The sequence below is a fragment of the Eretmochelys imbricata genome, chromosome 10, assembly GCF_965152235.1.
Source record: "Eretmochelys imbricata isolate rEreImb1 chromosome 10, rEreImb1.hap1, whole genome shotgun sequence".
NCBI classification, from domain to species: domain Eukaryota; kingdom Metazoa; phylum Chordata; order Testudines; family Cheloniidae; genus Eretmochelys; species Eretmochelys imbricata.
This window is the reverse complement of record NC_135581.1, coordinates 50847164-50859727: the sequence shown is the minus strand read 5'-3', so window position 1 is coordinate 50859727 and position 12564 is coordinate 50847164.

Sequence of the window (12564 nt, the reverse complement as noted above, 5' to 3'; positions counted from 1 at the left end):
TCTGTGAAGATCCTCCTTCAGGTTCACTAATAATATGAACTGCAGCATGAGTAACTTTCTTCCTGCAACATGGAGAGAATGCATTTTACAGTTACATGGAACAAACATTTGCCCTCAATGTAATAATTATCAAAACGCGGCTTTTTTGACAATAATACACACCGCTTAGACAGGAAGTGAAGAACAGCACATCCACTTACTTGCTGTTCTGAACTGGCTTGAATTACTGGGGATGCAGGCCTATAATAAGCTTAATAATAATAACAAGCAAGAACAATCCTACCAGCATGGGGCTGTTACAAGCTGAATAGAAAATTTGCTTAGCTGAGGAAAAATTGTTGAGGGGAAAAAATATTTTTTAAGAATTGCATTAGTCCACTACAATGTCCATTCCAACAGTAATCCATAGGAGAAAGAATAGTCTTGGCTTTAAGGCACTGGGGTAGGATTCAGGAGAGCTGAGTTCAATTCCTAGTTCTGCCATGGATGTGCTGTGAGAATTTTTGGGCAAGTCACTCATGATCTGATTTTTTCAGACATGTTGAGCACCCTGTCTCCAGCTGAAGTCACTAGGGGGAGCTCCAAGAGATTGGCACATTTGAAACTCAAGCCACCAATTTCTCAGTGCCTTAGATCTGTAGAATGGGAAATATGCTGCCCTAGTTCACCAGGGTGTTGTGAGGGACCTAGATACTGTGGTGATGGGGCAAAACAGATAGAGAGGTCCATAAAGATAAGAGAGAAGATTTATACAGGCAGACCATCAGTATCTGAAACATTTGGACCTAATCTGCACCAGAAAATGTTTGCCTGTATAGCTATACCAGTGAACCTTCCCAGTGTACACGCAGCTTATACCTGAAAAGGGGAGCTTTTGCCGATTTAGCTTATACGAGTCCCACGAATGAAATAAGCAATACTGGCAAAAGCACTTTTTTGTGTTATAGCTGTGTCTATGTTAGGGCCCAGATCGTTGCTTAAATCGGGGGAGTTAGGCACTTAAACACGGGTGAAGATCTTGGCCTAGGGCTTTTGCCAGAGTAGAAATGTTGCATAAACAAAATCGCATCCCTAACTAACATTACTATCCCAGGAAAAGCTTTGAATGTAGACCAGGCCCTGATCGTCCGTCTTCTGGTGCCTTTACCAGACTTGTCTCACACTACCTACACCTGAACAGAATGGAATCTACCTTGTAAGAGACCGTTTTTCTCTCTCTCCACACAAAATGTGGCCACAGTATGTAGCCCAGCAGAATGTGGCCCAGCACGTTTTGGCTCAGATGGAAAAGTCACACACTTGTCTGGAAGGGAGAGCAGAACCCGAGGTTGATTATGACAATTGGCATATTTTATCCAGAGCTTCTTAATTGTTTTTAAATGTGGTCCATTATAGATGCATCTGAAGAGTAACCATGACCTCCTAGTCCTGCACTCAGCTATGCCACTGGGGTTGCTCCCCAGGGCAGGGTGCCAGCCATTGGATCCAGCTGAAGGATCAGGGCCATCGCTCTAACGTTTCCTACAACAAGTGAATGTATTTAATGGAAGCCATGTGACTAGAAAGGATAGTGCTAAATGACTCTGCTGTTCCAGCAACTATCCTTTTGAGAGTTTTCATGTTGATTGTCAAAAATGGTCAGATATCCATCCAGTTGGCAATTGCTCTGTAGCAAAGCACGAGCCATAAATCTGAGTTGTGAGGTTATGATTAAAAGCAGATTCTTGAGACAGGGATCGTTTTGTGTAACAGGAAATTTATCTGCTTTAGTGCTGGAAACCAGCCACAGAAATGAAGTTTTGCCTGAAGCTTAACATTGCAGCAGTTCCCTACTCTCTTAGTGCTGTCACAGCAGCTTTGCAACCTTATCGATTTAGGGTTGCCAATTTTGGTTGGACATATTCTTGGAAGTTTCATCACATGACATAATCTTTAATTAAAGATTAATCTTTAATTCCTGGAGGCTCCAGGACAATCCTGGAGAGTTGACAATCCTATTGTGTGGCATTGCATTAGATTTATGCCGGTGTAAATTGAGAGCAGACTCTGGCTACACTCCAATCAGAGGTGCGACGGCAGCAAATCCCCAAGCTAGCTTTGCTCTAGCCAGCTCAAATACCAATAGCAGGGAAGTTGCAGTAGCACAAGTGTCAGCATGGGCTATACACACCCACGTGGGGTCCTGGGTATGGAGTCAGGTGGCTAGCCCATGCTGCCATGTTGAGATCACACCTCTGATTGCAGTGCAGATGTACCTTCTGACCCAAGGCGTTTGTTTTATTCTTACAACAAACAGTTGGAAGATCACAAAAGTCAAACAGCACTAGTGAGTCCCCTGACTCTTTACAATACAGCAATATTCTAAATCTAATTGCAAGGGATTTTGAATGACCATTGGCCAAAAACCTTGGAAAAAGACTTCTGGCTTTTTTTATTTGCTGCAGTTAGGCCACTTTTAGGAATTATACAATTTCAGTGTAGCAGTTACAAATAACCTGCATATCTTTGGCACGTTCCAGCTCAGCGTGCTGTACAAACATCAGTGAATGACGTCCTTCAGAACATCTCTGTGAGTGAAGGCAGGAGGGTATCGTTATCGCAGCTTTACAGAGCATCATTATTAAGGGTCTGATCCAAAGCCCACTGAGATCAAAAGGACTCTATTTACTCTGACTTCCATAGGCTTTGGCTCAGGGCCCCAGGGATGTGCCCAAAGGCACACAGCAAGGCTGTGACAGAACCAGGAGGCAGTTCAGTGCTTTAGCCAGCAGGCCATGCCCCTCCTGCAAAGCAGAAGCTACTTTTGCCATCACCAAGCTATATTCTGCAGGCAGGGAGTGTCAAAGGGGTTAGTAGCACTTGAGGTGAAACATGCAGTTTGCCACTGCCATCTGGACACATTGGTGGCTGAATGATTGCAATAAGCATAACTGTTCATGACGTGTCTGCTGTCTTACCAATCCACCTCAGCCTGAGGCAGTCCTACTTCTCATCTGATGACCAGTGCCTGTTGCCAAGTGGCTTTCTGCTTGTGTAGCTAGGAAATGTCTGACAATGCAAGTGAATGTGCGAGGGAAACAATCTCCCATGAGTTGTCACATCTGATGATGACACAAACTTAGGGTGTTACTACTGAATAAGAATTGCTTATACAGGGCCAAGAGAGAATGAGGTGTTCCCTAAACATGTCTGAAAGACAAAATCCCTGCCTGGGGAGCTTGCAATCTAAGGGCCTGATCCTCCAAACACTTGACCAGTCTGTGATGTTGAACTCCACATGCTTTATGAAAAGATGCTTGGAACGTGAATATGATGTAACTGGAATATGCTTTATGCGAAAGGTCTCTTGTAAGGTATCGTTACAAATCTTATAATCTACTGAGTTTGTTCATCCTATTTGTATGAATGTCTCATTCTTCTATCTAAAACTAGAAACATGACGTTAACTCTGAGGTCCTATTATAATTATGCAAGGTGTGGGCCATTAATGGTGATTTAGAATCTTGATGGCATCCATTGACTAGGACAATTGGCCGTACAGTAATTCCCCACTTAACATCCTCTTGCTTAACATTCGTTCGATGTTACGTCCCTGCTCCATTATAGAACATGCTCGTTTAAAGTTGTGCAATGCTCCCCTATAACGTTGTTTGGCCACCTGCTTTGTCCATGGCTTGCAGCCCCACTACATTGCCGCCCCCCCCCCCCCAGTGCCTCCTCACTCCTCCCCCCCAGCCTCCTGAATGCCACAAGGCAGCTGATTGCCGTGGGCAGGAGGCAGGGGGAGCAGGCAGAAGGTGCTGATCTGCGGCATCCACCAGTGGGCCAGAGGTGCTGGGGGGGGGTGTGTAGGGGAGCTGATAGGGGGGCTGCCAGCCTGTTTAATAGCTGTATTAAATTGCTTGTTTAAAATTGTTTAAAATGTATATAATGCCTTTTTGCTGGTAAAAAAAAATTCCTGGAACCTAACCCCCCTATTTACATTCATTCTTATGGGGAAATTGGATTCGCTTAACATCGTTTTGCTTAGGGTCGCATTTTTTAGGAACATAACTAAATGTTAAGTGAGGAGTTACTGTAGATGGTTTATTTACCTATAAGCCTCCTTGTGGACGTGGGAACCAGCCTGTGGGTAATGAAGAATAATATCTTACAGTGACATGTGACCATGTCACCTGATACTGGAATCCATCTTAAACCTGATGCTTTTCCATTTAGAAGGAGGGATGGGAACCCACAGAGACAAAGGATTCCCACCTTGGGCCAAAGCTATAAAAGGGGGTGGAACAGAACAAAGGAGGCTGCAGTCATGAGAAACCCCTAGTTACCACCTGAGCTGAAACTAACAAGAACTGTACCAGGGGAAAGGATTGGGCCCAGACTAGGAAGGAGTCTAGTCTGTGAAATAAGATTATTGGAATATCTCTGAGGGTGAGATTTTACCTGTATTCAGTTTCTTAATGTATTAGGCTTAGACTTGCGAGTTTTTGCTTTATTTTACTTGGTGACTTACTTTGTTCTGTCTGTTATTACTTGGAACCATTTTAATCCTACTTCTTATTCTTAATAAAATCACTTTTGTTTATTATTGAACCCAGAGTAAGTGATTAATACCTGGGGGAGAAAACAGCTGTGTATATCTCTCTATCAGTGTTATAGAGGGCAGACAATTTATGAGTTTACCCTGTATAAGCTCTATACAAAGTAAAATAGATTCATTTGGGGTTTGGATCCCATTGGGGTTTGGGTGCTGGAGACAGGAGTACTTGCTAAGCTGTTTTCAGTTAAGTCTGCAGCTTTGGGGGCATGGTTCGGACCCTGGGTCTGTGTTTCAGCAGGCTTGCATGTCTGGCTCAACAAGACAGGGTTCTGGAGTCCCAAGCTGGCAGGGAAGACAGGCTCAGAGGTAATTCCAGCATGTAAGGTGACAGTCCCAAAGGAGTCTCTGTGACCGAACCCATCACACTGTCTTCTACTGATTTCATTGGCACTACTCATTGAGTCAAGTAAATATTTGTACATTTGGGCCCACCATGCTCATTGCATGGAATACTGAGAATGACATGCTATAAAGGCATCTATAAAGGGTTATCCTGATCTTTACAGAGATCTCCAGTTAACTTGTGTAACTTCAACAACAACAAAAAATCTGTTCTGCATGATTCAACCCTTAGGTGGCTGGGACACACTGGGATATCAGGCCACATCATCTGCCCCAGGACGAGAAGAATTCAGATTGGGAATATTTCTCTGATTTCACTACACTTGGTTGTTATAATGCTGTTCTCATAAAACTTTTGTTTTCTTTTCTCCAGCAAAAACAAAGAAAGACAAGCCAATAAACAGAACAGGCAATGATGTTGGATTCAAACTAATTCACACTGGGAAAGCAAAAAGAGAAAAGGAACAGCTCAGCCAGAGATGTGATATTGTAATGAATTGGTTAGTGCAGCAGTTCTCAAACTGGCTCTGCAAACCTCTGGCAGTCCATAAGTCATGTCTGACTCCAGGGGATCCGCAAGTCATGTCCAGGGCTGCTGACCCCGCTGACCAATTCCTCCCCCTTCCTCCCAGTGCCTCCTGCACACCGCAGAACAGCTGTTCAGTGACATACAGGAGATGCGGGGGGGGGGAGGGGGAGGGGAATGGGGATGGGGTGCGCTCGGGAAGGGGCAGAAAAAGACATGGAAGAGGAGGGGCGGGGGTGGGAAGAGGTGGGGGGGCATTGGGGGAAGGAGTGGCATGGGGGCCAGGGACTGGGGCTGAGCATGGGTTGAGCACGCCGAGGGAAAATTAGAAGCCAGCTTGGGGTTCTGTGAAAAATTTTAAATCAAAATGAGAGGTCCTCGGGTTGCTAAAAGTTTGAGAACCGCTGGGTTAGCGTACAAGTAACCGCATTTTCGCCCACTATTGGACAGAAGCCAAACTGTCCAACTGCATGTTCGGGGTGGTTCTTAGGTTCTGTACCAGTGAGTTTCACAGTCTTGGACCAGCTCTTGCATCTCCTGCACAGAGTAGTACCCTGGCTGTAGACAACTCCATGGTGCTAGAGGAATGGGATTGACTTTGGCAGTTCCATTCTAGTCTACATAGGTTTTTATACCACTCTTTGTGATCTTGAAGCTCGAGATAATCTTTTCGGTTCTTTGGACCCAAATTGTTAAGAGCCTTGAAGATAAGGACCAAGATCTTGACCTCAGTGTGTATTCACTGGAGAATACAGATTGGAGGACAGGTCTGATGATCTTGCAGTAAGTTTTCCCAGGGCTGGAGTTTTCATGCCCCAGTAAATTACATTGCTGAAAGGTGATAAAATAATGACAGATATCAAGTGATCTCACAGGATTGCCCATTTTATACAGCATACAGTACAGCAGGACGCCGGTTGAGAATACACATAGTGCTGCTCATTTACATGAGTTCCCTGCTCCCGAAAAGTTCTCCAACTCCTTCCTGTGCATTTGGTGCATTCTTTTCCCACCCTCAACTTGGCTGACAATCCCCAGGGGCTGCATTAGCTGAAGAGCAGCTGTGTAGGATCTCCAAACCAAGCTGCTGAATTGAGGGAGAGAGAAGGCTTTTCTTTCTAATCTCCTGTAGGCAGTTTCCCAAGGCTTTGCATTAGAGAACAGAAAGCAGCACTGAAGTCAGTGAAGTTTTATATAAGTGAAATAAACAGCAAAACAGGCCTGATGCTCTTTGCATGTTGAGATTTCATTCTTCCATTACAATGAAGGCCCAAAACATGCACTAATGCAGGGGTGGGCAAAATTTTAATGCAGACAAACTTTTTAATGCAGGGGTGGGCCATGAATGCTCACAAAATTGGGGTTGGGGTGGAGGAGGGGGTGTGGGCTCTGGGGTGGGGCTGGGGATGAGAGGTTTGGGATGCAGGAGGGTGCTCTGGGCTGGGATCAAAGGGTTTGGCGCTGGGGAGGGGGATCAGGGCTGGAGCAGTGGGGTCAGGCGTGTGGAGAGACTCAGGGGGTGCAGGCTCCGAGCGGCACTTACCTCAAGTGGCTCCCGCAAACAGTAGCATATCCTTTTTCCGGCTCCTATGCGGAGGCGCTGCCAGGCAGCTCTGCATGCCACCCCATCCACAGGCACCGTCCCTGCAGCTCCCATTGGAGCGCATAGGAGCCAGAGCAGGGCCATGCCGCGGCTTCCAGGAGTCATGTGGTGTGGCCCCCAACCCAGCGCCCCGGCCAGAGCACCACAGCGGGGCCGAGCCGCATGCTATGGGTCAGGGGCCGGCTTAAAACGGCTCGTGGTCTGGATCCAGCCCACAGGCCATAGTTTGCCCACCCTTGCACGAATGGGATTATGATCTAATAATAATATCCAGTTCTTATATAGTGCTTTTCATCAGTATAGCTCAAAGGACTTTACAACTGAGCTCAGTATCATTTCCCCATTTCACATATGGGGAAACTGATGCACAGAGAGGGGACGTGACTTGCACTAGGTCATCCAGCAGGCTATAAGCAGAGGTGGAAATAGAACTTAGGTCTTCCGAGGCCCAGTCCAGTATCCACTAGATCACACTGCCTCTAGCATGCTACCTCTGAAGACAAAATGATTTACAGTGGCAATTCCTTATAGCAATCTTTAGCCAGTATTTTATTGCCAGTGTCAATGCAGAGATGTTCATATTACCAGGAGGTTGCTGGTTATTGAAGCCATTTCTTTTGCTATATTTAGGAACTTTTAAAATGTTCTGTGTGTGAACATCTGTGCAGAATATGTACTGTGCCACAGTGACAATTAGTGAATCAGACTACAATAGGGCAATTCGCAAACAATTAGATAAGTTGCACATAACTTTGCAGCCCATAATCACATGAAACTCGCAGTGATCTAAATGACACTTCTGCTTAAGCCAGGACTGCACATATTCAATGTGAGTATCTAATAATTTTAGTTTCATCGGTTTTAACACTGAGTTCAAACTCTCTTTAGCAGGACATTGCCGGAGGACTTGGACATATTGCAGGTATTATAGAGCCTGAAGGCCAAGTCCTTTCCAGGCACGCCAGCAGACAACGTGCTTACATAAAACGTTGTGGTTTAGTGAAATAAATTGGAATCATCTGGAGCTGATTGGCACGATAACCTCTGAAATGTCATTTACTTCCTAATTCCAGTAACTAATTTGATGTCAACAGTTTAGTGCCGGCACGAAGGATAATAAAAGTCTGCAACTGGCCCCTTAGGACAGATTACCACAGAAACCTTGTGGTTGATGGCTTCATGCAACAGCTGTTAGAATCTTCAAAACAGGCCATGATATAGTCCAGCCATTGGAATGCTAAGAGTGCCGTACATGGACCACTTACATGGACAGCCCTATTCTTTCATGTTATTGTTTGAATAACTGTAGGAAGTATCAGAAGAGTGAATAGTTCCTGGTAGTTCACTCTGCTGGGTAAAATACCTGAGAATCCCCAGCAGAGGAGGGCAGGGCTGTGTCTGCGAGTTGTCCGGCTCCTCTGCTCCACTGCCTGCAGCTGGCTGCATCCAGGCCCCACACAGCACCCTCTACGGCTGGGCAGGAGGCCCAACATGGGGGGGGAGGGGGTCACTCTTAGCTGCTTTTGTAGCCACTGCCAGCTGGCCAAAGTGCTGCCACCTCCCTCTCCGCAACATGGCACCAGAGGCCCAGCTCCTGCTGTGGAAAAGCAGACACCCGGACAGCCCCTCCCGCAGCACGGTGAGGTGGCCTCAACCTGACACGGTTGCTGTCACACATAGGCCCAGCAAAGGGGCTAGGAGGAAATCAGGCCATCACAAGTCCTACTCAAATGCACTGAGGTACGCGGAGAACAGACCTTTAAATTGCAGCTGTAGTGAAAAGGGGAAAGGGAACTGCACATTGGGGGGTTGGGGAGAGGATGGGATGGGCACAAGTGAAATGGGGAACCGCATAGCAATGAGGGGAAGGGGGAACTCCATAGAGAGGGAGGAAACGGAGAAGAAAGGGGAATGTTACTGTGACTGAGGAGAAAGGGGAACCCACAGCAAGGAGGGATATGTAGGAAGGAAAATCCACAGTGATGGGGAAGAGGAAACCCTGCACTGTGGGTGGGAGAATACAGGAAAAGGGAGAACCTCAAAGCAATGGAGGAGAAAGTGTGCAATGAAGGGAGAGCAGAGGAGACCCATTAAAGGTGGCAGAAGGACATGACCGTGAGGAACATTAAGGGGTGTTTGAGAGGAGAAGATGCTCCATGAAAACACCAAAGGAGGGAGCAAGTTTGGGGTAGCAGGGCCAGTGAGCTTTTCTCCAAGAAGGTAACAGACAGGAAACAGAGGAAGGGTGGTTTTGAGTAGGAGGTTCATGGGCTTCCTGTAGTGTCTCTAGTTTCTGACAAGTATTTGTAGTGTAGATGTAGAGAAAGGGTGGTTCGATGGTTCAGGCACCAGACTGGGATTTAAGAAATTTAGGTTGAATTCCCTGCTCTGCCACAGACATCTTCTGTGACCTTAGGCAAGTTACTTAGTGTCTCAGTTCCCCATCGGCAAAATGAGGGGGAATAGCACTGCCCTGCCTCACAGTGTTGTGAGGATAAGCACACTAAAGATTGTGAGGCACTCAGACACTATGGTAATAAGGCCATATAATCACTTTAGGGTATGTCTACACAACAAACAAATAACTCACAGCAGCGACTCTTAGAGCCCAAGTCATGGGCTCATGTTGCAGGGCTAAAAACAGCAGAGTAGATATCCAGGCTCAGGCTGGAGACCAGGCTCTGAGATCCAGAGAGGGGAGAGGATCTAGGACAGTGGTGGGTAGCCTGTGGGCCACATGCGGCCCATCAGGGTAATCTGATTGCGGGCCATGAGACATTTTGCTGACGTTGACTGTCCGCAGGCACCACCCCCCGCAGCTCTCAGTGACCCCTGTTCACTGTTCCCAGCCAGCAGGAGCTGTGGGAAGCAATGGCCAGCATATCTCTGCGGCCCGCTGCTTCCCGCAGCGCCCATTGGCCAGGAACGGCGAACTGCGGCCAGGGGAGCTGTGTGGGGCGGCAGGGGGCCATGCCTGTGGATAGTCAACATCAGCAAAATGTCTCGTGGCCCGCTAGCGGATCACCCTGATGGGCCACATGCGGCCCACTGGCTGCAGGTTCCCCACCACTGGTCTAGGAGATCAACTATAATTTTTAGCTCCATAGCATGAGGCCAAGTCAGCTGACCTAGGCCATGAGAGTCTCTGACATGGGTGTTTTGTTGCTGTGTAGACATACCCAGAGATAGATGGAACTATAATTGAGCTTTCTTTGTGCTGGCCTCATGTTAGTTTCCATTTTTCCACTGAATGCATCCGATGAAGTGAGCTGTAGCTCACGAAAGCTTATGCTCAAATAAATTGGTTAGTCTCTATGGTGCCACAAGCACTCCTTTTCTTTTTGTTAGTTTCATGGTTCACCAGGGAGATCACCCACAAACTAGTTTTGTTCCCTTTAAAATGGATTCTAGCAATCACCTTGAAACAGGTCTTGCACCAGCATGTCCCTGCCTCACTGACATAGTACATTTTACCAACACATTGTTGGCTGTCTGAAGAGTTAAGAATATGATGAGAGATTTGTGACAGACACCATTTTGTTAACAGAGTGGAATACTGTACAGCCCAGCAGATTTTAACAATGGATAGCACTGCCGAAATGTACAAGTAATCCCGTAATTTTCATAAAACATTTAAATTTGGCTGTGAAAACCAACATTGTTGTAAAGCAGTTTTATATGCTTCAATTCTGTGCAAAAAAATCCATACATACCGCTCCCCAAATAACAGCCACAGTGGGAATTAAGTGCATTTGGTACTGCAGATATCTGGAAACACAGAAGGGTCTTGCTTGTGAACAAAGCCCCTAATCAGCTCCACAAAAGAACAGTTCATAATTTCTTCCCTCAGGATTTTTTTTCCTTCTTGATAAATATTAGGTGAGAAACAGCGTTTTAGGAGCAGTTAGAATTCTGTGCAATAAATTAAAGGCCTGAGAAATGGCTTCATTGACTGCCTTAAAATTACATACATGTGACCAGATTGCTGTATAGCTCCCTAAACCATTTGACATTTCCTCTTGTTAGGGCGAACTGCTGCTTCATCTACTTTTGACCCTGATATCTTATGAAAGAGCAAGTTGCTCTCAACTAAGTTTAAATAATGACATGTACTAAATGCTCATAATAAGTGCAGTGGCCTGTTAAATGAAGTTTGAATTCATTCAGGATATGTTAATTTTATGAATACTTTTGAATAAGTAATTATGATCTTTTTGCCTGAAGCTTGTTGTTGGGATGCTGAAGTAATTAAGGTACCACTTAGCCAGTTTTTATTTGTGTGCTACTGCAAACCAAAGGTGAAAGGAAATGTCTAGGGGAGAAATATCCAGATATATTTTGGGAAAGGAGAGGATTTGGGGATAAGAATTAGAAAACATTTATCAACAGGCAAATAGTGAATGAAATAAATTCCTGGAGCTGATTAAATAAAGAGATGGTTGAAGAGTTCTCACTGCGGCTGGGTGACCAGAAGCAGAAGCACCAAATGATACTTTGGAATGGTTGGGAGCAATTCTTTCATGTGGAATGGAGCATGACTGTCTCATGGTAGCTCACTAGCATATGTCTGGTAAACGGGACAATTCACATCAGCTGGCCATAAACAGATGAGATCAGCCTGCTGTTTAGAGAAAAGGGTGAGAACCTGGAAATATCCTGAGGCTCACTGGCTGAAAGAAAAGGAGGACTTGTGGCACCTTAGAGACTAACCAATTTATTTGAGCATGAGCTTTCGTGAGCCACAGCTCACTTCATCAGTGAATACAGACTAACACGGCTGTTACTCTGAAACCTGTCACTGGCTGAGAATTTCATGCATCTCCTTCCTTTTTGACAAGTGCCATGGTGTATCCACTAAAACCTGACAATCTATTTTGAACAAATGGTTATTGATTTCTATGTTCTGTTGTAATAATTTTGTTAGATCCTTTTCTCAAGCATCCTGTTTATTACCATCCAACTAAGGCCTCCTTCCTGCAGCCCTTACAATGGGTACTACTTATTCACACAAGAAGTCCCACAGAAGACATTAGGGCAACTTGCTTAAGTGCCACTCAAAGTGAGTAAGTGTTGCACAATGAGGCCATTATATTATGGGGGTGGGGGGATCTGTCTGTTAAGAATCCATCTCTAATATCTGTAAAGTGCCATGCACATGTCTGACTGTAAAAGTAACAGAGAGACAAGGTAGGTAAGGCAATCTCTTCTAGTGGACCAACTTCTGCTGGTGAGAGAGATGAGCCTTCAAGCTACACAGAGCTCTTCTTGATCTCTGTACAGCTTGAAAGCTCATTTCTCTCACCAACAGAGATTGATCCAATCAAAGATATTGCCTCACCCACCTTGTCTCTCCAATATCCTAGGACCCACTCAGCTACAACAACATTGCATATAAAATTAACAAACAATCCTAAGTGCTATGGGGTAATAGAAATAAATAAATAAATAATAATAATATAATGTGCTAAGTGTGTATGACTTTAATAACAATAT